At 40.9% G+C, this 26,844-nt stretch overlaps 1 protein-coding gene across 1 annotated transcript in view; it reads left to right on the top strand.

Moving 5' to 3' along the window:
- The window catches only part of ACOXL (acyl-CoA oxidase like), a 536,612-nt gene that overhangs the window by 135,423 nt on the left and 374,345 nt on the right, over positions 1-26,844 (top strand).

Consider the following 26,844-nt stretch of genomic DNA (forward strand, 5'->3'; position numbering starts at 1 on the left):
ATTGTAGATTTCTCAAGGCCGCACAACTCATTAATTATAAAATCAGATGCCCAGGCTATTGATTTCTGTTAGACCATATACCAAAGTGATCTCTTTGTATATAGTCTATAAAGGATAAGATTGACTGATCTAAAAAAAGACCTTTTCACAAACTTACATCAGATTCAGGTAATGTGAAGATGGGGTCTAGGGACAACTACTACAGGAATATCAGATTTTGTTATAAAAAGAGATCTTTAACCACATCCTCAAGTTCTTGAGAGAGCTAGATGGCTCAGTGGGTAGAGTGCTGGACCTGGCATCAGGAAGACCTGAGTTCAAATCAGGATTTGAATACTTACTAGTTACGTGACCTTGAGCAGGTCATTTAAACCCCTGTTTGCCTCAATTTCCTTATCTATAAAATGGGGATAATAATGGCACCTACCTCCCACTGTTATTTTGAAAATCATATGAAATAATATTTACAAAACTTGGCAAATTTTAAGGTGCTATGTATATAGATGCTAGCTACTCTATTATTTATTTTATTTTTTTCTTTCCCTGCTGTAGAGAGGTAGAGAAGACAGGCCAGGCAAAAATTTAATATCTATCTTTGAAGACCCATTTAAATGTCTTTTTCTTCTTTCTTACTGTATCATGCTGACTTCTGAAATAGACACATTTATATATATGACATATACCTATACACATACACATATGCATATGTATACACATACATATCTCAGGGAAATAGACTCATTATATCATTTAACATCACAGAATCATAGACCTAGAATTAGGAGGAACCTCAGACACCACTTAATTTAACCCATCCTTTTATAGAGGAGGAGATTGAGTCCCAGAGAGGTTAAGTGTCTTTGTGAAGATCAGACACAGACAATAAGTACCGGAAGCAGCATTGGAACCCAGGTCCTCTGATTCTGGAGCCATTGCTCTTTCCACTGTATCATGGTGGATTGATACTATCTCAATGCTGTGATCTTCAAACGCTCCTTGCTGTTTGAAGGCGATGGAAAGGATTTTAATTGTACTGGGAAAGCCATTACTAGAGTTGGGATGTCATGTTTGTGGCATGTTTTAACAACATTCCTGGGAGCTCCATTACCATTACGAGAAACTAGCTCATGTCTTTCTTTCCCTCTTTCACTTTGGCTTGTCCAATGGTGTATGGCTGCTGGGACCCAGCCATTTTGTGGTCACGCCCTAATTACATTAACTGAAATCTTTGCCAGCCCAAGCCAATCAAATTTCATTATGTTGTGCCCATGTTAAGTGTGTGTATATCTTGATTCATTTTGATTGGTGACCATGTATATACAATGTATGTGTATATGTATATAAATATCTGTGCCTAGATGTGTAACATATGCATGACTATTAAACGGTGATAAAGTACAGATCTGATGAGATGATTAAAGCAAAGCACAGCATGTTAGACTCAAAGAAAGCAGTCAAGAAAATTTAGGGAAAGCTTTTCTCACTGTGGTAAAAAAAAAAAAAAAAAGATGCCCTTAATTGGCTAGCACTGGTTCCTAAATTTTCTGCAATTTGTTCCTTGAGCCAAGAAACTTAAGCTGTTTTGGGTCATTTCAGAAAAGCCTGTTAAGGATCAAGGTTAGCTATAACTCTTATGTAGTTGGTGTTGTTAATTCTGCTATATTTGTATCTCCAGAGACGCTGCCATCTTGATCTGAGCCCCAAATGTGAACATTAACTTTCCTGATCAACACACAATTTGAGTCCATACTGACAAAGAGATGTGGGATGTTAAGCAATTATCTGGCCAGTCTGAGCCACATAGGTGACCAACACTCTTAGACTTTAGTTGCCACATGTGGGGTTAATTTGGGGGGGGGGGTGTTATTACAATGCTTTCTTTAATTGGTGAATACACATATGGTCCCTTTTGGCAGATACATATATATACATGAACACATACACATATACATTATTTATATATTTTGTTGTTTAGTCGTTTCAGACTCTTCATGTCCTCATTTGGGGTTTTCTTGGCAAAGATATTGGAGTGGTTTGCCATTTCCTCCTCCAGCTCATTTTATAGATGAGGAAACTGAGGCAAACAGGGTTAAGTGACTTTCCCAGGGTCACACAGCTAGTAAGTGTCTGAGGCCAGATTTGAACTCAGGAAGATGAGTCTTCCTCACTCTAGTGTCTGTCTGTCTCTCTGTCCATCTGTCCATCCATCCACCCATCCATCTATACACACACACACACACACACACACATATACACATATTTACATGTATATTTGTGTTATATATAATATATATGTATATAGTCATATTCATAGAATTCTAGAGTTGGAAGGGATTTCAATGACTATAGAATCTAGCCCAAAACTGAACAAGAATTCCCTCTATCATTACCTGAACAGGTAGTCATCTAGACTTTGCTGGAAGACAAACTCTGCTACCTCCTAAGGTATTCCATTCAATTCTGGGATAGCCTTATTTGTGGCAGGTTATTTTCTTATAACAGGCCTGAATTTGCCACTTTAAATCTTCCATCCATTGCTTTTAGTTCTTCTGTCTTTGGCCAAATGGTATAAGTTCATTCCCTGTTCACTTGATGGGCCTTCATAGGCTTGAAGACCACTTCTCTAGGTTAAACAGTTCCAGTTCTTTAACCTGACTTTCATACAACATGAACTCTTGGGCTAGTCACCCCACCTCCTTGTGCCTCAATTTCTTCATCTGCAAAATCAAGGGAGTGGCACTAGATTCTTCAATGCTATGACCACTGAGTGGGTCGGGGAATTCGTCCACCAATTCAATACTCGGGACTCAGGAAGAAAGGAGGCCAAAGCATATAGAATTCATTTATTCTTTCGAAAGAAGGTGCCCATGCTATCAAGACATGTGACACACCAAAGCAATAAGTCAAGCCATTTTTATACTTTTTTTGCAAACAAGCACAGGATGTGATAATGAAGCTGAGACCAGATGGTCTGTGACACATCTTTCCCTCTCAGAGCAGAATCTCCTTGACCCTAGGGTCCCAACAATGGGGTATTCTTTTATTCTTTATTTGATTTCTTTGATTTCTCAACATAGCCAAAGATACATTTTAAGCCTGTCATCCTTCTAAAATTAACACGGCTATAAAACAATACTGAAATACCTGAGTGAGTTTTCCTGTTATTTAAGTTAACCATCTTCAGAGACAGGGGCCAAGGGAGGGGTGGGGGTCAGTGGGAACTATGAGATCTGAACATAATCCTCTCACCACTCTGGTTACCCTCCTCTAGAAACTCTCCAACTTATCAATATCCTTCCTTAAAGGTAATATCCAGAACAGAACCAAATATTCCTGATGAGAAGACTAAAAGAGAATAAAGACCCTATTTGGAGTATTGTTGGGAAGAACTAAATTGGAAACGATGCTCCAAGGTAGAATCAACTCATGGAAGTCTCCAGGGGAGATCCCCTCTATTTGATTGCCATTCCATAATTGAAGGTGTTAAAACAGGTATAGATCCAGTGCTCTAAGAGTTGATTTTTCAAAATGATGCTCTAGCCTTGCCCATTGACTGAACTAGCTTTCCAGTGAGCACCAAGGTGAACGGTACCTCTTTCCATGGCCCAATAGGCTAGTTTGGGGGTAGATGAGCATAGGGATATGCTGGTCCTTTTAAAGGAGAGCCAGCTGAGGATATTATCTAGTCTGGAATATTTAAATTCCCTAAGGCAGATCTCAGTTCTCAGGGACATTCCAGAATGGGGCAGATCTCCTTGTCCAGAGATGATTCAGTGACATGGTAGGTCCTTAACATCCTTTCCTCCCCACTGTTGTCTTGATTGACCTTCCCCAGGCTTGTCCCAGAAGCAAAATGAGTTCTGGTGATAACAGGAAAGGATGTTGCTAATTCTGGACATCCTCTCACTGGAGAATCAATGTGTACCTTTGTAAAAAAAATAAATTTTCCTTTATGAATCTTCCTTGGCTTCTGTGACTGAAGAGTCACATTTTCAGGTCTCAGCTATCTGAAAAATCACCTCATTTTATCAATGCTGAAAGCAAACTGTTGATGGGGAGGTGACATAGTTGTGCTATGGGAAAAATATTGACCCTCAAGTCAGGGGACTTAGGTTCAGGTCCTACCACTTATTGCCTGTGTGATCTTGGGCATGTCACTTAACCTCCTTGGGTATCAGTTTCCTCATTTGTAAAATACAGGTGTGGGAGTAAATAGTCTTTGCGGTCCCTTCCAATTTTAAATCTGTGACCCTGTATCTCAGATGTGTCACATACACCTGCTTTTTCCTTTCAATTCAATTCAGCCAATGTTTATTGAATGGGTTTTCTGTGCAAGGCATATTTTAAGAAAAATAATCATTATTTTAATTTTTAACAAACCATTTTTAGAAATTTCTGGAAAAAGAGGCATCTAGGTGGCACAATAGATAGAGCACTGGCCTTAGAGTCAGGAGAATCTGAGTTCAAATATGACCTCAGACACTTAATAAGCTGGGAGACCCTGGGTAAGTCACTTAACCCTGATTGCCTCCAAAAAAGAAAAAAGAAAAGAAGGGAGAATTTTCTCTTTTTATGACTCTCTAATCCTGCACTACATTGCCAGATTAATCTTCCTAATATAGTGTTTTGATGAAGTCACTCTCCTACTCAAAACCCATCAGTGGCTCTCCAATGTCTATTTGATAAAGTTCAGTTTCTTTAGCCTGGTATTCAAATTCTTGTACAACCTACTTGGCTTCCACCCCTCTATTCAGTCTTCTTAAAACTTTTGCCCCAGCCAAATCGGCTTACTCATTGTCCCCTCCAAATGACTTACACGTGTCTACATCTTTGTCTTTACTAATGCAGTTTTTCCCATCAAGAATATGAAGCTCCTGTCCCTCATGGGATTTGGCCTCCAGTCAGTCCTCTTTGCCTGGGCAAATCTTGTCCACACTTGAAAGGCTGAGCTCAAGCAGCGTGGTATAGTGGGAAAGGTACTAGAAGATGGAAGAATTGTATTCTGGTATCAGTTTAGCTACTCCCTCTGTGACTTTAGAAAAGCCATTTCTTTCTGAAGCTCCATTTCTGGGTCGGTAAAATGAGATGGTTGAAAGAGATGATCTCAGAGGTCATCCTTTCAGGTGTAGACTGGACTAAATGACCTTTGGGGCCCTTTATGACTTTGTGATTCTGTGATATTATATGATTCTAGGACTCAGATTATTTGTGGAGTCCACCTAGACCACAGTCTCTACTTTCCCTGAGCTCTTTTATCAGTGGTGTGCTGGTAAATGTTTAACAGCCAGCTTCTTTCCCTCCCTCTGCTCCCAAATGTAAGCCTGACCCACTTTTAAGTTTAATCTGAATCATTAACACTTTATCACTTTCTTAAGTACAGAAAATCAACAAAACAATAAATTAAGCCTGTAGTGGTAGTGTTTGCTGAGGTATATAAATGTTCACTCTGGCTCTCAGGGAGACAATATGGGCCAACTCCAGCCCATGACTATTCTTATGACACTTCTTATCCACACAATCATTTGCCATTCAACATATGTTTCTCTGCATTGTGATAAACCTCTTAACAGTAATAAATAACAAGTAGTAAATGTTGATTGATTGTTTGAACAGAGACAATCTCACATCCCTCTGAATCCTAGTATAGAAGCTGAGCTAGTAAGGGACAGAATGGTAACCTGAAACTCCCATCCCTACCCCTTACTAGCTTTAGTTGGACACAATTTACTAATTTCTGAGAGGTCATATGCATTATGGTTAGAGGGCTTGCCTTGGAGGCAGGAAGACTTGGTTTCCAATCCTGCTTCTGACATTGGCTAGTTGTGTGATTGGGCACAAGTCCCTTAATCTCTCTGAGCCTCAATTTCCTTATGGATAAAGATGAACATAATACCTGTAGGCACCACCTCACAGAGGGGTCATGAGGCTGAAATGAAGTCATAGTTCAATCCACAATCATGTCAGTGCCTGCTATGTGTCAGGAACTATGCTAGGTGCTAGAGATATGAAGACAAAAGGGAGACACTCCCCCCAGCTTGCAGGAAGCTTACATTCTATCAGGGGAGACTTGTACATGTGTATATGTGTGTATGTAGGTACGTATGTACCAGAGAGACAGAGAGAAGGAGAAAGAGGGAGAGAGTATGTATACACGCAATAAATAGGGCATTTAGGGAGGCAGGACACTAGTAGGTGGGGAAAAGGGTGAAGGGGACAAGCGTTTATTAAGCACCTATTTTGTTCCAGGCATGATGCTAAGCACTTTACAAGTATTATTTTTTGTTTGTTTTTTGGCAGGGCAGTGAGGGTTAAGTGACTTGCCCAGGGTCTCACAGCTAGTAAGTATCAAGTGTCTGAGATTGGATTTGAACTCAGGTCCTCCTGAATCCAGGGCCAGTGCTTTATCCACTGCACCACTTAGCTTCTCCTACAAGTATTATTTCATTTGATCTTCACAACCACCTTGGGAGGTGGGTACTATTAATATGCCCATTTTACAGATGGGAAAACTGAGACAAACAGTTTACATGATGTGCCGAGGGTCACATAGCTAGTACATGTCTGAGGCTAGATTTGAACTCAGGTCCTCCTGGACTCTAGGTCCAGTGCTCTATCCACTACACCACCTGGCTCCGTAGTTGGGGAAGATCAATAAAAACTTTATTTTGGAGGTGGGTACTTGAGCTGGGTCTTGAAGTAGAGATAAGAAGGCAAAAGATTCCAAGCATGGGATATAGCTGTTGCATGTAAAGACTCAAGAAGACAAGAGATCTAGGGCCAGGCATGAAGAACAACCCAAAGGCCCGTATTATTATACTACAGCGTGCAAGGAGCAGGAGATATCATGAAGCTGAAGAGGTGGGCTGAGGCCACCTTATGAAGGACTTTCAAAATCAAACAGGAGTTTATATTTTAACCCAGAGGCAATAGGCAATCGCTAGGCAATCGCTGGAATTGATCGAGTTAGATGAATGACGGGGTCAGACCTGTACTTTAGGAAAATCACTTTGACAGTTGTGGGTGCAAGAGAGAGAGAGGATTGATTTGAAGCCAGAAACCAATTAGGAAACCGTTGCAATAGTCCAATGTACAGAAAGCATATTGCAAATTTTAAAGCGTTACAGAAGTATCTTTTATTGTTATTTTAAAGGACACCAGATGAACGTTTGTTTGACTATGTTTCCTGGCCATTTTTATGTTATCCTGACTTTTTCCAGCAATATGTATTTGTGTATTTGTATTAAATGGGCAATGTCTTCTGTGAGAGGGACAGCATTTATAGCTTTGACCTGGCCAGCTGGTGAGTCACAGTAATATAGTTTCGGGGGAAGCAGTCACCTAGTTTTGATGTTATAAACACGTCAGACTGAACGCTGAAAACATGCAAAGCATGTTCCTGTTTTTATTTTGTTTTTCACCTTTTTATAACCGCAATTAGGCATGGCGGTGTACAGATTGTCCCAGAATCACTTCTGAGATTGTTGAAGGAACTTTGCCCCCACCCAGGCGGCTCTGTGGAATACATCATCCAGGCTACCTTAGGAACATAATGCATTCTTTGTCATCCTGTGGCTACATTGTAAATGTGAGAGATCCCTGACAGCTTTCCCCTTCGCTAACTAAAGTCAACAAAGGCAATCGAAAAATTGCTGCCTTACTTAACTCCGGCACTTCCCTTTCCAACACCTGAACAGTAACGTTCTATAACCTCCATAATAGACACTTTGGCTTGTGTCCTTCTTACATTCTGTCTTTTTGTTGTTGTTGAGTATTTTATTATTTTCCAGTTACATATAAGGATAGTTTTCATAGGATTTTCAGTTACAGATTTTTCTCCCACCCTCCCTTCCCTCCCTCCTCCCCAGGACAGAAAGCAATCTAATATAGGTTATATATGCGCACTCACATTAAACATATTTCTGCATTAGTGTCTTTTGCTGGGTGATGGATGCCATTAGCTGCTATAGCCACACATCACTGCACAGTGTGACGTGTTAATCTCCAAATAACCCAGTAGACCTGGTTGCTTAATCCTAGGAAAAATGAATTCTCTCCTCTCTTCACAAGGAGGTAGGTACCTGGGAAGACCTTTTTTGGAAATATTAAGAAAAATCAGAGATTGTCTTTGTCACCTGCTTAGTGGTTAGGTGGTGACTCACCTATTAGGAAAGAAAATGACAGTTGTGTCTGAGTGCAGGTAGCAGATCTATTTCATGAGTATTCTTTGTCGAGGTGGGCCTTCTAGTCTTCCTAACGATTAGGTATAGATAGAACTGTCTTTATGCTGTAGTGCAAGGCCATAAACCTAGTAATCAGTATTTAGGCAAGTTGCATTTTAAGGGGGGAAACCCCATAAAAAGCTTCTATTTGCCCATATTTCTGCGATGCATGTGCACGCCTGTCTCTGACTGCACCTTGGCCCACTAGCACATCCATCATTTTAGACACACATTCACTTCTGTCCCATCAAAGCCTGCACTTATCTCACGTCTGTGGCACTAAAACATTAACCCCAAACATTCAGAATCACTAGACGGAACCTCTGAGAGAATTTATGCAGAGGGTTATTTATGGTGAAGAAACAGATTCCACATTGTTTTCCCCATTTGGCCTTTGTGTCTTTATGTTGTTGAGTCTTTGTCCTTGATTTTGACCATGAAGAAGGCGAGCATTTGAAGCTCTCCACCTGGTGAAGAGAGCACATTTCAATCATATACTGTTGCCAAATTGTCTACATGCAAAGCTGACTTTCCACATACTCTCTAGAGAGTATATTCCAGGCAGGGGCACAGATATGTGCAAAGTTCTAAGGCTATAAGGCAAAAGATTAAAACGGTTTTTTCCCTCAAGAAGTTTATATTCAACAAGGGCAAGAGGGGGGCGAGGGGATGAAACTTATGCACAGAATAGAAAATATGAAATATTTACAAAGTAATTTTAAGAAGAGGTCAACACTGGGCAGCTACGATAGAACATCAGCTCTAGAGTCTGGAGGACCTGAGTTCAAATTCAGAATACTTATTAGCTGTGTGATCCTGGGCAAATCACTTATTCCCGATTGCCCCACTTCCCTGAAAAAAAAGGAGTAAATGCTAACAACTGTGGGATCAGGAAAGGTGATTGGACTTTGGTGATAAAGTCAACAGCCATTAAGGGTCTCCTCTGTGTCAGGCTCTCAGAGGTGCTAAGGAAGCTACAAAGACAGTCTCTGTGTCTTCAAGGAACTTGCAGCCTAGCATGGTGCAGAGAGCAATTTGTATACAGATAAATAAGATATAAATGATAGGGAGGGAATTAAGCATTTATTAAGTGCCTCCTATGTGGCAGGTACTACGCGAAGTGTTTTTCCAAATAATTTCTCATTTGGAAAATAGAGATATGAACAAAGAGCTTTGAGAATTTTGAGGAAAGCAGGATAATTGCGAGGGCAGTCCCTCATCTGAGAGCAGAGGGAAGAACTAATGGCAGAAGGGAGAAGTAGAATGGGGGTAACTCTTGGTAAGTGGTAAACCTTGGCAAGGTTTCAGCTAACAGAGACATGGAGAAAGGAAAGTGAGCAATGCATCCACAGGCAGTAGTGTAGATAAAGAACAGAGGTAGGAAAACATGTTTGCTGAATATGTAGTCCTTTGGGTAGAGGGAAAAGTGCATGAAAGCGTGTTGTCCTAGTTATTTGTGTTTCTGTCTTAGCTTATTACATGGTAAACTCTCTGAGGACAGGGAATATATTGATTTTCTTTTTTGTTTGTGTATTCCCAACATCCTAGCAATAGTGTCTTTCAAGTATATAATATTTGTGTGATGATTTAAAGTCATTTCAGCTTTTGCTGTTCATCACATTTTTGTTTTTTTGGTGAGGACATTGGGTTAAGTGACTTGCCCAGGGTCACACAGCTAGTAAGTGTCAAGTGTCTGAGGTCGGATTTGAACTAAGGTCCTCCTGACTCCAGGGCTGGTGCTCTATCCACTGTGCCACCTAGCTGCCCCTGTTTACCACATTTTTAAGAAGGACATTAGTAGTTTGGAGAGTGACCCAAAATAAGGCAATGAGGATGAGAAAGGACTAGTTGATGCTTTTTGAAGATTGCTTGAAGGAACTGGGGAGGGTTAGCTTGGGGAAATGAAGAGAAGCGATGGAGAGAGGAGGGAAGGCAGGAGATATATCACCTATCTGCAAGTATTTGAAGGCCATCATGGGAAAGAAGAATTAAACTTCTTTGGAATGTTTAAGGTTGGTGTCAGGAAAAAAACAAAAAGCCCCAACAACAACACTTCCTAATAATTAGAACTGTCCAAAAGTGGAGTGGTGTGTCTCGGCAAATATCCTGTGCTCTCCTTCATTGGAGGTCTTCAAGAAAAGGCTGGATGACTCCTTGTTGAGTATGTTAGAGATAGGATTCATTTGGGGCTATGGGTAAGCTAATGAGATCTTTTATAACAGTGATTCTGTAAAACTAAGATTTCTCTTTTCAAGTAGATTTTATTATTTTTTAAAATTACCTATGGAAGACTGAGGTGTGAGAGTTGTTTTATTGATGAGGATGTCCTTTGAGCCATACGACATGTCCCATTCTGCTCAGTTTACTATTTAATAGCCTCTGAACTCACCTTTGAACTTTCTCCTTCAAATATTTTTTATGGTTGACAGTGTTTTTTAGATTATATAACTAGATACTTAAGGGGTGGGTTTTTTCCTCTTTAAAAAAACACACTGCTTGTGTTAAGCAGTATCTGAAAATGTAGCAAAATTCTTTGACTGTACCAAAGATTTGATAATTAAGAGTTGTATATTTGAAAACCTAGTTTATATTTTCACATCTCTTAGTATATTGATTTCTTAAAAATGCTTCCTGTTAATAAATGTATCCATGTTTATCATTAAAGCCAACTACTCAATGTCATAAGACAAAGTGGTCAGACCCAAAGTGACCAATTAATTTCCTTGTTTACATTTCTGTCCAAAATCTAAAAAAACTTCAACAAAACAATAACATCCATCAACCCCAAAAAAACTCAATAAAATTTTCCATTGACATTAGAAATGATGCTTGAAGTAAGACTCAAAACTCAAAGCAGTGAAACATCATTCACTCGAGTAATTGGAGGAAAAAATCCATCTGACTTGCTGAAAATTCTGAATTATAAAGCTTCCCATAAGAAATTGAACTGCTTTGTTTCTCTTGAATGCTGGTTAATTCCTAGGCTAACAAATTGCAGCCTAGTTGAGGTCTTTCTGAAGATTGGTTCTAGTGAGTAGATAATAACAGTAACATTCACCACAATTGGCATTTATAGAGTGTTTTGGGGTTTTCAGTCAATCAATCAATAAACATTTATTAAGTGCCTACTATATGCAAGGCACTGTGCTACTTTTCCTAAAACTTTTTACACACATTATGTCATTTTGAGCCTCACAATAACCCGGTGAGGTAGATACCAAAAGTATTATCATTTAAAAATTTTTTATTACAGAGGAGGAAATTGTGGCTCAGAGAGGTGTGTTGACTTGCCTAGAGCTGACAAAGCCAGGAAATGTCAAAGGCAGCATTTGAACCCAGTCTTCCTAACTCTAAACCCAGCACACCATGCTGTGTAGTATGATATGTAATTAGCAGATCAATTTTTTTGGGGGTAAATATGTGTTTCTAAAGCACTTAAAAACAATTTATTCACTTTCCATCCTATTTACACTGTTAATTTGCTTAGCAACCCCTTTTTATTCATAGATAGTGAAAAGGCAACCGTCAACCCAACCTCTCTTCCAGTTATCACACATTCCACATGAGCAGGGTTGGAATTAATGAGGTCTTACTGTAACTCCCTCTCACTTTCAGCTCGCTGACAGAAATTGGGAAATAACCTAAGAATCAAGTGTGGTTTTATAAGCACTTCCTCCACCCGTTTTCCTCACTTAAAGCAAGACTCCCTTATTATGTTGTTCCCTTTGTAAGAGAGGGGGGAAAGACCTGCAAAAACAAACACTGAATTATTGAGGAAGTTTGTTATTGTTTTGTTGTATAACTAGCTTATTAAAGTTGTAGGTGGGGAGGGGAGGTCATCAGTGATAGAAGGCCTCTGGGGAGAAGGCCTGGGAGTTACCATGTGACTTCTTTTTTTTTTTTTTTTTTTTTTAGTGAAGCAATTGGGGTTAAGTGACTTGCCCAGGGGTCGGATTTGAACTCAGGTACTCCTGACTCCAGGGCCGGTGCTCTATCCACTGCGCCACCTAGCTGCCCCACCATGTGACTTTTCTTGACCCTTTCAGAAAGGCTTGAAGAAAGATGTTGTAATAATGGTCTACTGGTTGCAGCAAATCATCTAGTCAATATGCAGGTAGATTAGATGGATGCATAGAAGAGGTGAACCATCTTGAGGGTATCCAAAAGGCCTCTTGTCTCCATATTAGCAGCTCTTGACCAGACTTGATATGTGCTTGAAACGTCTGTCATGTGTCACTCCTAGAGGGCATCCAGTTGCACTGTAGAAATGCCTATATGAGAACTCTAGTCATTGCTACCCATTACACCTTCTGGGAAATTAATCTATTACATTAGGAAGTAGTCATCTAGCAAAGTTCTGAGGGAATGGGACACCAGACAGTTGAGCTTTTATGGTGTTTGGTGCAGAACCAGTACCCTGAGAGCTGGGAAGAAATGAGAAGAAAGTAGAGCTGAAGAAAAGTTACCTTTAAAGTGCCCTATGGATAGTAGGTCATATTGTATTACTACTTAAAGAGTAAAGTCACAGGACCTGGGTGGAAATTCCCTCTCTGAACATTTATACCTCTTGGGTGACTTTGCCATTCCCTAGGCCTTAATTCTAGTGCTTTTCCTTTGTTGAGTATCTCCAATTCATCTGTTGTTTGTATATAGTTGTTAACATGTTCTCTCTCATTTAGACTGGGAGTTTCTTGAGGGCAGGGATGGACTTTTTACCTTTCTTTCAATTCTTAGTACTTAGCATGGTACCTGGCACATAGTAGGCACTTAATAAAGGGTTGGACTAGATGGGCCTCTGAGGGTCCTTCCGACTCCAGATTTAGGATCCTAATTAATAATAAATACAATTATTAGAATAAAAGGGGTAGAGGGCCAAGAGAGGAAATAAAGTCATCTCACTACCTTCACAGTATCTGCCCAGGCCAACCCTGAGAATCTCTTGTTATCTCTAGGCAGCAAGGTTGTCTGGACTGCTGATATTTTCAAGAATAAGTTTTTCTTTCCCCCTTTATCTTATCAGACTTTCCAAAAGCAAATGGGCCCACTTAGAAAGGTGGGTCCTGCCTCAACTGTGTTTGTGGGCACCTCTCTTTTACCAGTCATAGCCCAGGAGCCACTAGTTTTATGTAGCACCCTCAAACACAAACTAAGTAGCTGTTTATTAATGTGTCATGAAATTACCCTGTGGACTTAGAGATTGAGCTGCGGGGCCCCTTCTTTAATTGAAATCTGTATTTTTTTTTTTTAAGAGTCATTATTTTTAAGATCCATGAAGTCTGTGTTGTGATTTATAGGAAGTATCCAACTACAGCTGGTGCACTTCTGAATGTTTTATGGCAGATTATTCTCAGATTACCCTTTAATGCAGAAAGGTTTGCCTGTTGTCTAAGCTTTCTGTGTCATAGAGAAACCGTTCAGACTTGATATGAAACAGCTGGTGGAATCAGCTGTAAGGAGAAGTCGTATTTTAAGGAAGGCAGTAAGAGAGAAGTTTTCATAGCTGGGGGGGGGCGGGGAGTCAGGCAAAAGTTAAATCTCCTCTCACTATTTAGAAGTGATTTAATTTAGTCATTAACAAATTATGCAAATGAAAAGAAGGGCCCTGAATGTGGTGTTTGTTGTGGAGCACTGGGGGCCCACAGCTGTGCAAAGGGAGGTAGGTGGGGAGATGGATGGGACCTCCTCAGGATGGCCCTGGCTCAGAGAGTGTCTGCACAAAGCTGTTCATGACCCCCGAGGCACTAAGGCTCACCCCAGGCCCTGAGAGGTCAGAGGCGACTCCCTGGCCCTGCCTCCCTCTCTATCCTCAGGGTCCCTGCTGAGCCTGACAACAAGAGAGGCGATTGTCAGGGTGGTTTTTTTGCTCTTTGTCTGGGGCCCACTCTTTATATGAAGAGTTCTGTGTGTGCTTTTCTGAGTGTGTGTGTGTGTGTGTGTGTGTGTGTGTGTGTGTGTGTGTGTGTGTGAGAGAGAGAGAGAGAGAGAGAGATTTAAAATTTTTTGAGGACACTTAAAAAAAACTTTATGTAGTTAAGGGACACAAAAGAGGTGGGGGAGGAGGAGAAAAGGGCGAATTCACTGTGCTTGAATGGGGTGAACAGTTCCAGTTCTCTGAGGTTAAGAAGGCCATTCAATGCCACAGTTATAAAATTGGACTCGTCATACTACCCTACTTGTTTCTGTCTGGTACTTACTTGCCTCTAAACTGATTCCCCCTCCCCCTTTCTTTGTGATCTATGGGGTATTTTGTAGAGGAGCTGTTTAAAATTGTCCCCCTCCTATGCCTTCATCTGTTAAACTGGGGCTATTTTTCAGTGGGCCAGTCTGTCTACACGGCAGGGTTCTGAGATAACTGTCCTGGGAGGATCACAAAGGCTCTCTGCAGTGTGGAGTTCTGACACCTACTTATTACATGAGCTAGGGGAGTAGGCTCATTAGATCCAGTGCATCGTGAAGGGTAATTTAAGCCACATTTCCACCAGGGCTGTTTGGTCTGACTGCAAATGTGCCAGCTATAAAAAGAGCCACATTAAAGGAGTTAGCAGCTGAAATGTTCAAGCCTCCCTTGGTCATTCTGCCTCTGGTTCATAAACTGGTCTCCGGTAGCCCTGGGGCCATGGAAGCCATCCTGGGGACTGTGTTGGACTGGAAGGGGTTAAATAGTAAACCCTTAAGGAGGCTATTTTAATAGATGCCAGCTTTAGAAAGGTAATTGATCATGGCAGTGTGTTTCTTCCTTCCCACTTTCTTTCCTACCAAACTGTTGTTTTTGTTTTTATTTTTTGGGGGGGAGGTCCTTTTTTCAGAGGTGATTACATCTATTAGATTCCAGCAGAAGCAAAAACTTAATAAAAAATGTTAAATAAAAGTCCACCTTTAAGACTCCTCTCCCACCCTTGTTTAACAAGTGCAGCTGCCCAGTTGACAGTTTTTCCTTTTTTTTTCTTTGTTTTTCTCCCTTCTCTTGCTAGTTTCTTTTTTTTTTTCCTCCCAGGAAGAGCTGATCTTTCAACGGTGGAAAAACCACCAATTAAACAGTACTCAAAGCTTATCATAATATTCAGTTGGTAAAATTACCTTGTAATTAGCCTAACAGTGATCCAGAACTTATTAACACTAGGACATGTAAAGTTAGACAGGGCACGGAACTTTGAAACTGCTTCTGCCTGTGGCTTATTCAGCTGCAGTCTCCGGGCGTCTGCTTTATTTCTTTCACAAAGCCATCTCCAGTTCTATCTCCCTGGGTTTAAGTTTTTAATGGCTTTGGGGCATTTTCTTCTTATGTTTGGTTTAGTCTGAAAGACATTATAAGCTCAAGCACTCACAGTCTGGGCTTATCTCTGCAGGTGAGTAGACTGCATGCTTCGCATGTCAAGGGGAAATCAGATTTTCCATTCCGAGCCTATGTGTCGATGGCTCCTTTTGTAGAACCAGACCTTCTTCCTGAAGACAGACCCTCTTATTTCACTGCTGTTGTATTAATGGCTGAGCATTCTGAAGTCATGTATTAATGTATCCTGTCTCAGAGATTCTCTTTGAAGATTTTTATTCAGAACTGTAATCACATCAATGTAGTAGGGAACTCCCTGTGTGGCTCGGCCATTGTTCTATAACTGATAATATCAGAGCCGGGGTTATTAACCAAGGGACCCAACTTTCAATTCCCAAGTGACTTCTGGATAGATTTCAGGAGGCCCAGGAACTTGGATGAGAAAAAAAAATGCATTTTATTTTCAATATAATTGATTTCCTTTGTAATCCCATATATTTTATTTGGATCCAGGCTTATTTGGCAGACTGCCAAAGGTGTCCATGACATGGAAAAGGTTAAAAAGCCATCTGTTAGAAAGTTGCCTAGGACATTCTTAGGTTTAATGACTTGCCCCTAGTCATACATCTGCCTCAGAAGCATGGCTTGAACCCAAGTCTTCTTGACTCTAAAGCTGGCCCTCTATCCATTCCTATTCACATTGTCCCATACAGAGTCATTCATGGGTTTCATAAAACTTACAAGATGCTATTGTAATATGATGAAACTCTATAGCAGCCTCAGCCTTTCTAAAACTACTCCTATTTGATATCTCTTAATCTCAGTTTTGGAAAATTCTATTTGTTGGTCATCATGTTATGCTATTAGACACAAATGGTGATAAAATGTCAGAAGGACTATTTTCACATGGTTTTTCAATGTTTTGAATGATGGAGGCCCTATGTAAGGATATTCGACTTAGAAGGGACCAATTTCTAAGAATGTCTATTGTGATTCCTCTTGCCACCACAGGGGCTGCGGATCTGAGATTAGAACCCAAGTTACTTTTCCCATAGAAATGATGTTCCTCAATAAGTGATGATTGGGTGTTCTAGTGATTTAGTTTGAGTAAACAGGCGGGGTTGAGCAGGATTTCAATATGGTGCATCAGCAATGGCCATGGAAGATAAATGAGAATGTAACTGAAGGCACTCCAAGGTAACTAAACACCAAGGACTGCCAAGGGAATTAAGCCACTACTACATTGTACTACCCTACAGGTCCAATACTGCCAGATTTTACTATGACGGCAGCTGATGGCACGGTAGATAGAGTGCTGAATTTGGAGTCAGAAAGACCCAAGTTCAAATTTGACCTCAGATCCTTATTAGATGTGTGACCTTGGGTGAGTCACTTGACCTCTGTTTGCTTCAATTTTCTCAAGTATAAAATGGAGATAATAATAGCACCTACCTCACAGGATGGTTTTGAGGACCAAATGTGCAAACCTTAAAACTATATAAATCAGCTGTTGTTGTGATTGGAATTATTATTGTATGCATGGTCTCTGGGAAGTACCTACAAATTGCAGGGGCAACAGAAAATCTGAACTGAAAATGCTGGTCTAAGGGTGACCCACCATGAGTGATTATTCATTCCTATTGCCTCTAGGCAATACTACAAATTCCTTGGGTTGGCATTTAAAACCCTCAACAATGTGGTTCTAACTTACTCTTCCATATTGGTTTCAAATGACTCTCTTTCATGTTCTCTGTGTCCCAGTCAAAGGAGAGAAGTAGTTGTTCTCTGAATTGTACGTTTCTTTTCACAAATGCCCAGATTCTGCTCCCTCCTCTTCTCTACTTCTCAGGATTCTTACTTCATTCAAGGCTCAGCCCAGGTGTTCCTTCTTCCTTGAAGCATCCCTTGCTGTTTCAGTTCTTCTTGTCATCTTCTTTCTCATATTACCTTGTAGTAGGCTGATTTGTGCCCATGCTCTATTTCTCCAGTAGGATATAAACTCCATGAGGATGACAGGGGACATTTGTATTTGTATCCCTAGCCTGAAACCTGGCACATAATAGGCACTTAATCAATGCCTGTTGAATTTAATTGAATGGGGAGGCCCTTTCTATCATTAATGGGATACTCATAAGCCCATACAAGGTCCCACCTTATCATTAGGCTCCAGTACAGTCTGAATTTAGCCCATCTCTTAGGTTTATGCAACTAGCTCAAGGACACCTTGGCCTGATCAGATCAGATCAGATAGTCAAGCTTTACTTTGCAGGTGTACTTTTTTTTAAGTCATGGATCCCTTTGGTAGTTTGGGAAAGCCTATGGACCCCTTCTCAGAATAATGTTAAATGCATAAAATAAAAGACATAAGATTATAAAGGATAACCTTTACACTGAAATATATTTATCGATCTCAATTCTCTCTCTTTTTTTTTTTTTTTTTTGCGGGGCAATGGGGGTTAAGTGACTTGCCCAGGGTCACACAGCTAGCAAGTGTCAAGTGTCTGAGGCCGGATTTGAACTCAGGTACTCCTGAATCCAGGGCTGGTGCTTTACCCACTGCACCACCTAGCGTGCCCCCCCCCCCCCAATCCTTTTTTAAAAAATACAAGTTGGACTCCAGTTTTAGAATCCCTGCCTTAGAGCAGTGATACGGTTCTAGTTTCCAAGTGAATTGGTCCAATAGCTGGATCCAGATGGGATGAATGACATTGACTCTGTCTTATAAACTCTGCCAGCGCCTTGGAGAGCGTCCTTGAAAATCTGTTATCAATTTCCTGTAGTCAGACAGTTCTAATAAAACATATCTTTGAACACTGATTCTTAGCAGTATGAACAAATTCCTTCCGAAGAGCATTTGTACCCCACCCTTAAAATGACCAGCAGTGCTTTCACTGTGAAGGTGCCACTCTTCACACTCATAATTGCCTAGGTAGGAGTATGTCTGTTGAGATGGATGCAAGCCAGGAGCCCCTGGGTGATATTTTTCCAGCAGTTGCCATTACTGAGACATTCCCAGTATGGCTTCTGTTTATACATGGTATGGATTGGTTGGTTGTAGACAAATGATAGAAGAGATGGGGAAAGGAGACAAGGTTAAAGTGAAAAGGCTGTGTGGAGTTAGAAGAGACTGATTGGATATGCCTCTTCTGGCCTTTGTTCATGAACACCGAAGGGCCCATCCCCCTCCTTTTCCTGGCTTCTGGTTGTCCTCTCCCACATTTTCTCCAATGATACTTCCACCACATGAGTCTTTGCCCTTTTGCTCTTGAAAGGCTCAAGCTGGGAGAGTCATAAATGCCAAACCATGGAAGGAGAAATAGTCCTAAGGTTGTGCCCAGGAAAACCATGGAAACTTCTTGCATCATACCTCAGTTCTGTGTTGCCACTCTGCTATGACTATGTAACCTCTACAGACTCTGAGGATCTTTATCCCAACTCCCACTTGTGCTGACAGATTGGGTTCCCAGAACCTGGGTACCATCTCCCTTCAGAATTCTAGGGTTCTGACCCTTAAGAGGCAAAGGGCCCCCACCAGTGTGCTTCCCTGCCCCCAAGATTATCAGTTGAGGATCAATTTGGTCATGCAACCTTAATAGATTTTACAAAAGAGTATTTACTAAGATGATACATTAAGAACAGTTGATACAAAACATCCCCCTGAAAGTCCATGACACACTCTCTGACAAGTTTTACACTTGGACCAAAGCCTATGATTGACTGGTCGATTGACCTGTTTTTACCTAGTTAAAAGGCTAAAATGGAGTGGGGATGATTTTGTTGTTGTTGTTGTTGTTGTTTTGCGGGGCAATAGGGGTTAAGTGACTTTCCCAGGGTCACACATCTAGTAAGTGTCAAGTGTCTGAGGCCAGGTTTGAACTCAGTCCTCCTGACTCCAAGGCCAGTGCTTTATCCACTGTGCCACCTAGCTGCCCCTGAGTGGGGATGATTTTGACCTCACCTTTACAGATGTCTGAATTATTCCCTCTTACCCCTGTGCTGAGAGACAGATTTCTGAAGTCATACACCTCCTGATTTCTTTTCTGTGTGAGAAAATTTTGCAGAAGGTATCTGCCAGTCATTAACAGTTATAGCTTACCCAATTTGCACCCTTCTATGAGCACCATTGCTACAGTACCTAAGACATCTTGTCACTAGATGTGTTGTAATCCCAAGGCTTTGTTTTGAGTCATATAAATAATGAGGTTACCAAATTTCAACTTCCATGACAATTTCTGGACTTTGAGGTGAGTGGTAGGGTTGAAGAGCATTCTGTCTCAAAGCCCCTCTGCTTCTTGCATATGTGCCCCATATACTTGCATATGTGTCCCATATACTCCATGCCCTTCCATATTCCGGAAGCCCCCTTGGCCACCATGACCCAGCAGTCTTCTGTCCTTGAGCATCCCTCTTTCATTGACACCTTCTCAAACGAGAAGGTCCCTTCTCTCCTGAGGCCCCTCACTCTGATCAATGTTTTCCTCTTGCTATCTTCATTTTAAGGAAGGGCCCTCAGGCTAGCTATGCTCACTCCTTCATTCCTCCCTGGGACAACCCCCCACAACTTTCCAGACTTCCTTCTCCACTGTGCCCCACCATGGATACCTTCCCACCCCCTCCTTCCCTTTCAGCTTCCTTTCATGTGTTGTTTTCTCCCATTAAAAGGGCAGGGAATATCTTTCCTTTTGCTTCTGTTTGTGCTTAGCCCAGCACCTGGATATGGTAAACAGTTAAGAAGGACCAGGCATATCAATTGATGTGAATTTTTTTTTGGGGGGGTGGGGGTAAGTTTACTGTAACTTACTATAATTTCTCTTTTCTCTGAAGATGTACTTTAAATATAATTAAATACAAACACATTTCATAATTTTACTTTGATATAAAAATGCTCATATCTCTATTTTCTTTTCCATATAGATAAAAAAGAAATTCATTATGTTGCAGTTTGGTCCTTTGGGGTGTTCTTAAATTTTGGCCCTTTTAAATGTTTGTAGACTTGACTTGACTTGTCATTGGTAAGCCCAATGATGGTATTGCACTCCACACCCAAGCAGGCATTTTTTTCTTTTCTTTTTTGTTGTTTTGTTTATTTGTTTTTGTGAGGCTGTTGGAGTTAAGTGACTTGCCCAGGGTCACACAGATAGTAAGTGTCAAGTGTCTGCAGTCGAATCTGAACTCAGGTCCTCCTGACTCCAGGGCTGGTGCTCTATCCATCGCACCACCTAGCTGCCCCAGAGCAGGCATTTTTTATAATTGAAAGAGCCTACAAATATTGTAGAGCCTACATTCCCTTTGTCTGCTGGCCCTGTAGACTTGACTTCTCTGACAGTACTGTCCACAGTTATGGACAATATCGATAACAATACTAGAAACTGTATCTTTGCTTAACATCTGTAGCATGTAGGCAGGTAGTCACATTGTAGGTAAGATCTTTGCCTAGAATCATTTTGGGAGGGAAGGGAGTAGGAAACCAGGCTTGTGATTTCATTGGTGTAAGGAAACTCCTGATCAGAGCTAGCTCTGCAATCTGTAGTCTAGCAGAGCTGCCTGGGATGCTGAGAGGGTAAGTGATTTGTCCAGGGTCACATAGCCTGCTATCCCTCTGTTTCAAGCAGGATGTGAACCCAAGGCTTCTTGTCTCTGGGGCAGCTTTCTAGCCATTCTGCCACACCACTTCTCTCTTGAATCATAAATGCCAAATTTTCATCAGTCAAGAGATGCCACTGGAGAACATCACTGTGAATGTCAAATACAAAGCAATCTCAAGTTTATCTAAGAAGGCCCCAGATTTGCATTGCTAAGGGGATTGCTTCAGCTCTTCAGCGCGTCCTTATCAGGCAGCTGATTCTGTTTATAAAATTTAAATCTTTGAATGAGTGACTAATGGAACTAGTGGGAAATGTGCTTTCAGTGACTCCATATGTTTTACAAATATCTTTTGTCTTTGATGAAGCAGGAATTTTCAAAGGATCTCATCTTGGCATGCATATAGGACTCCTAGATTGTAAAGGGTACACAGCAACTTTCTTCAGGGCCTTAGTGTCGACCAGAAGAGGAGAGAGATGTACAGAAGGGAAGATGAAACTGGGGCGTCTGTGATCCTGTGGGTCTAAGAATTGTCAGGACATTTGTATGAGTTCCCATGAATCATGGGTACCATGTTGCTTGCCTTCTTAATGGGCACGCATTCATCTGGAGGGAGAGAGAATTTGGAACTCAAAATTTTAAAAAATGAATGTTTATAAGAAAAAAGCAACCCCTCTACACTATAAAAGAATGGCAAAAAAAGAACTGTCTATGTTTGTGTTGGGTGTTGGGGGAGAAACTAGCCTTAGGGTATGTGGAAGGGAAATTTATTGTGTGGACTGTTGATATGAAATATAACACTGAAATTCAGTAGAGTGAGTCACTTCAATTCAGCAAGCATATGCTGAGACCTATAATGTGCTGGTTGCTGGAGATTCAGAGACAAAAACAAACCCCTCCTGACCCAAAGGAGATTATATTCCTCTATGAGGGAAGGGAAAAACAATATACATATAAAATATATAATAAATATAATATATTCCAAAAGACAATATATAATAAATATAAAATAGATACAAACACAATTTATTATATACACATATGTGTGTATACATACATATAGACATGTATTATATAAGATTACATATATACACAGTTACATATGCATGTACATATGTATATGTGTCTGTATTATATACACACATATCTGCATTTTTGCGTAATAATATTCAGGTGGAGAGAGAACACTACTTCTTGGAAGGGAAGGTTGATCAGTGAAAGAGGAAGCACTTGAACTGAGCCTGAAAGAGGATCTAGGAATTTCCAAGAGGCACAGTTGAGGAGAGAGAGCATTCTCTGCATGAGACAGAGCCTATTCAAAGGTGCAGAAGTGGAAGATAGATTGTTAGTTAGGTACAAGGAATAGCAGATAGGCCATTTTTCTTTTCTGGAATGTAGGGAATGTGTGGCAACTATGTGGTACAGTGGAGACAGTGCCAGGCCCAGAGTAAGGAAGTTCTGAGTTCAAATCCAGATTTAGACCTTACTAGCTCTGTAACCCCAGGCAAGTTACTTCACCCTGTTTGCCTCAGTTTTCTTATCTGTAAAATGAGCTGGAGAAGGAAATGACAAACCACTCCAGTATCATTGCCAAGAAAACCCCCAAAAGCGGTCATGAAAAGTCAGACATGATTGAAAAACAACTGAACAACAGTAGTAACAACAAGAAGGGTGTGTGTTTATGTTGTATTATGTATGTTGGTGAGAGAGTCATGTGAACTCAATCTAGAAAAGATAAATGGATCTTGATTATGAAGAGCTTTAAATGTCAAACGAAATTTATATTTTATTCAAGAGAAAACAGGGAGACTGAAGCATCTTGAGTAAGGGAATATCATAGCAGAACTTCTCCTGTAGGGTCTATCAATCTGGCATCAGTGTAGGGGATAGTTTAGGGAGAGGGAGAGACTGGAAGCAGGGAGGCCAGTAGATTAGTCAGTCAATAAGCACTTATTAAGCACAGATTCTAAAGGAGGAGACAACATATAAATAACTAAATTCCCCATTAGATTGTGAGATCCTTGAGGATAGGAACTGTCTTTTGCTTCTTTTTTTTTTTTTCCCTATCTCTTGGCCTTAGCACACTGCCTGGCACATATAATAGGTTCTTTTTGTTTTGTTTTGTTTTTAGTGAGGCAATTGGGGTTAAGTGACTTGCCCAGGGTCACACAGCTAGTAAGTGTTAAGTGTCTGAGGCCAGATTTGAACTCAGGTACTCCTGACTCCAGGGCCGGTGTTCTATCCACTGCACCACCTAGCTGCCCCAATAGGTTCTTAATAAATGTCTATTGACTGACTCACTGGCTGACGGGTACATTTAAGATCATTTTAATCGTGTCTGACTCGTGTCCCCATTTGGGGGTTTTCTTGGCAAAGATGCTGGAGTGGTTTGCCATTTCCGGTTTGTCATTTCCTTCTCCAGCTCATTTAACAGATGAGGAAACTGAGACAAACAAGATTAAGTGACTTGTCCAGGCTCACACAGCTAGTAAGTATATGAGGTCAAATTTGAACTCAGAAAGATGTCTCTACTCTCAGCACTCTATGCACTATGGCTCCACCTAGCTGCTCTGATACATAAAGTAAACAGATTGTCATCTCAGAGGGGAAGGCACTGGGTGGAGTATGACTGTGAAAGACCTGCAGAAGGTAAGATTTGAATTGAGTCTTGAAGGAAACCAGGTAAACCAAGAGACAGAGGAGGGAGACTGAGCATTCTAGGCATGGGAGATAGCCAAGGCACAGAGTGGGAGAGGGAGGGTTGTTTTTGAGGAACAGAAGTTAGGTCTATTTAGCTGGATCATGGAATGTGTCAAGGGGAATAAAATGTAAGAAGCTTGGAAAGGGAGGAGGATTTTAAATGTTGTGCAGAGGACTTTGCATGTTATCCTGGAGGTACTAGGGAGCCACCGGAGTTTATTGTATATGGGAGGAGGGAGAATCACATGGTCAGACCTTCCCTTCAGGAAAATCACTGGCAATCAAATTCAGGAAAGATTAGAATGGGGAAGAGACTGGAGGAAGGGAGACCTTTAGAAGGCTATTTCAATAGTGTAGGTGTGAGGTAACAAAGGTAGAACTAGGGTGGTAGCTGTGTGGGTGAAGAGGCAGGGACATATGTGAAAGATGTCATTAGAAATGACAAGATTTGCCAATTAGGAGCTAATTTTTAAAAAACATTTTTATTTAAAGTTTCGCGTTCCCAATTTTGTCCCTTACTCCCCTTCCCCCTCCTTGAGGCAGTAAGCAATCATATACATGGTATATATGTACAATTACGTAAAACATTTCTATATTAGTCATTTTGTATAAGAAGATTAGAATAAAAGAAAGAGAGAAAGAAAGGAATAGCACGCTTCCGTCTGTTCCATCAATATCAGTCCTTTCTTTGGAGGTCGATAGTATGCTTCATCATTAGTCCTTTGGGATTGTATTGCTGAGAATAGTTCAGTCATTCATAGTTCTTCATCAAACAATACTGCTGTTTTTGTGCACAATGTTCTCTTGGTTCTGCTCATTTCACTACATACCAGTTCATACAAGTCTTTCCAGGTCTTTCTGAAATCATCCTGCTTGTTATTTCTTTTTTTTCTTTTTTTTTTTTTTTGCAGGGCAATGGGGGTTAAGTGACTTGCCCAGGGTCACACAGCTAGTAAGTGTCAAGTGTCTGAGGCCAGGTTTGAACTCGGGTACTCCTGAATCCAGGGCCAGCGCTTTAACCACTGCGCCATCTAGCTGCCCCCCTTGTTATTTCTTATAGAACAATAATATTCCATCACCATCATATACCATAGCTTGTTTAGTCATCCCCCAATTGATGGGCATCCCTTTAACTTCCAATTCTTAGTCACCACAAAGAGAGCTACTATAAATATTTTTGTACAAAGAGGTCTTTTTTTCTCCTCTTGGGGATGTCTTTGGGATCTAGCAGTGGTATTGCTGGATCCAAAGGTATGCACAGTTCTCTAGCCCTTAGGACATAGTTTCAAATTGAGGAGCTGATGTTTTTGAGTGAAGCACAATATGTTCAAGAGAACTGGAGTGAGTGTGTGAGTGTGTGTGTGTGTGTGTGTGTGTGTGTGTGTGTGTGTGTGTGTGTGTGTGTGTGTGTATGTGTGTAAACGTTAGATCCCTGGAGATTTGGTGCAAGTGAGCCAAAGTGTTCTAGAGAGAACATGTGCTAGGGCAAGAATGGCAGGGGGAGTTGCACTATTTCCTCCGTCCAAGCACCCTCCTCCCTCACTACTCAGTGATACCAGTTTTTTGTTTTTTGTTTTTTTATGGCAGGGCAATGGGGGGTAAGTGACTTGCCCAGAGTCACACAGCTAGTAATTGTTAAGTGTCTGAGGTCGGATTTGAACTCAGGTCCTCCTGAATCCAGGGCCCGTGCTCTATCCACTGCGCCACCTAGCTGCCCTCGATACCAGTTTTGACATTGGTGCAGACCCTGGTCAGATTCTAGATCACACAGTTTATCCGAATACCTCATTCATGAACCATGTAATCTGATGGGAAGAAAAAGAGCCTGGGAGTGAGGAAGAGAAGACTTCCAGCATGGTGTGTCTAACTGGGAGTGATGAGATCATCACAATAAGTTGTTTTCTTCAAGATAAAAGGAAATTCTAGAAGAGATTTCCTTGAAGCTGACTGACCAATAGTATATGATTTTGTTGTTGTTGAGTTATTTCAGTCATGTCTGACTCTTTATATCCCCTTTTGGGGTTTTCTTGGCAAAGATCCTGGAGTGATTTGCTATTTCCTTCTCCAACTCATTTTTACAGATAAGGACCTGAGGTGAACAGGGTTAAGTGACTTGCCTGGGGTTACACATATACAAGCACCTGAGGCTGGATTTAAATTAAGGTCATCCTCACTCCAGGGCCTATGCTCTATTAACTATGCAACCTAGCTGCCCTGATATATGTTGCCTGAAAAGTGAGAAGTTAAGTGATTCTCTGGCTGATGCAGCTAATATGCTCAGGATTGGAGTTTAGGATTTCCTAACTTCAAGGCCATCCTTCAATTTATTTTGTTACAAGGGAATGAAATCACTGCCTCTGAAAATGAGTCAAAATCTAAATTTTAAGTTAATTGATTTAGAATTGGAAGGTATCTTATCATTTAGTCCAACCACCCTGACCTGCTTGTTTGATAGAAGAGGATCACGGTAGATTAAGATTTGGCCGTGGAGGAGATTTTAGAGCTCATCTAGTTTAACCCCCTTATTCTACAGATGGAGAAACTGAGGCCCAGATAGGTAAAGTTTCTTGCCTAAGGTCCTCTGACTTTAAACTCAAGAGATGGCATGGCAGACAGAGTGCTGAATTTGGGGATAGGAAGTCCTGGGTTCAAATCCTACCTCACATACTTGTTAGCTGTGTGTCCCTGGACAAGTAACCTACTTTCTCTGGGCCTTTATTACCCCACATATAAAATGAGGATGTTGGACTAAATGATAAAATCCCTTCTAGCTCTAAATCTTTCAGTTCCAAATCCCTGATCCCATGTTAAAGAACTTATGTAGCATCTCACATATAGTCAAGTGGCAAATTCCTTTTAGATGTGTACAGAACCCTTCTATAGCCCTGTTAGCAATGTAGTTTAGTTTCCTTCTGAGTTAAATAGGCTAGTTTACCTTTGGAGGATAATTAGTAGTCTTTCTATGGGAAAACTCATTCATAAATTGAAGGACTGCCTATGATATAATAGTTAAGTCTGCTTTGTATACCAGAGCCAAACAGAAGACAATTGCAAACTATGTCATAAGGTTAC

The sequence above is a fragment of the Dromiciops gliroides genome, chromosome 2, assembly GCF_019393635.1.
Source record: "Dromiciops gliroides isolate mDroGli1 chromosome 2, mDroGli1.pri, whole genome shotgun sequence".
NCBI lineage: Eukaryota > Metazoa > Chordata > Mammalia > Microbiotheria > Microbiotheriidae > Dromiciops > Dromiciops gliroides.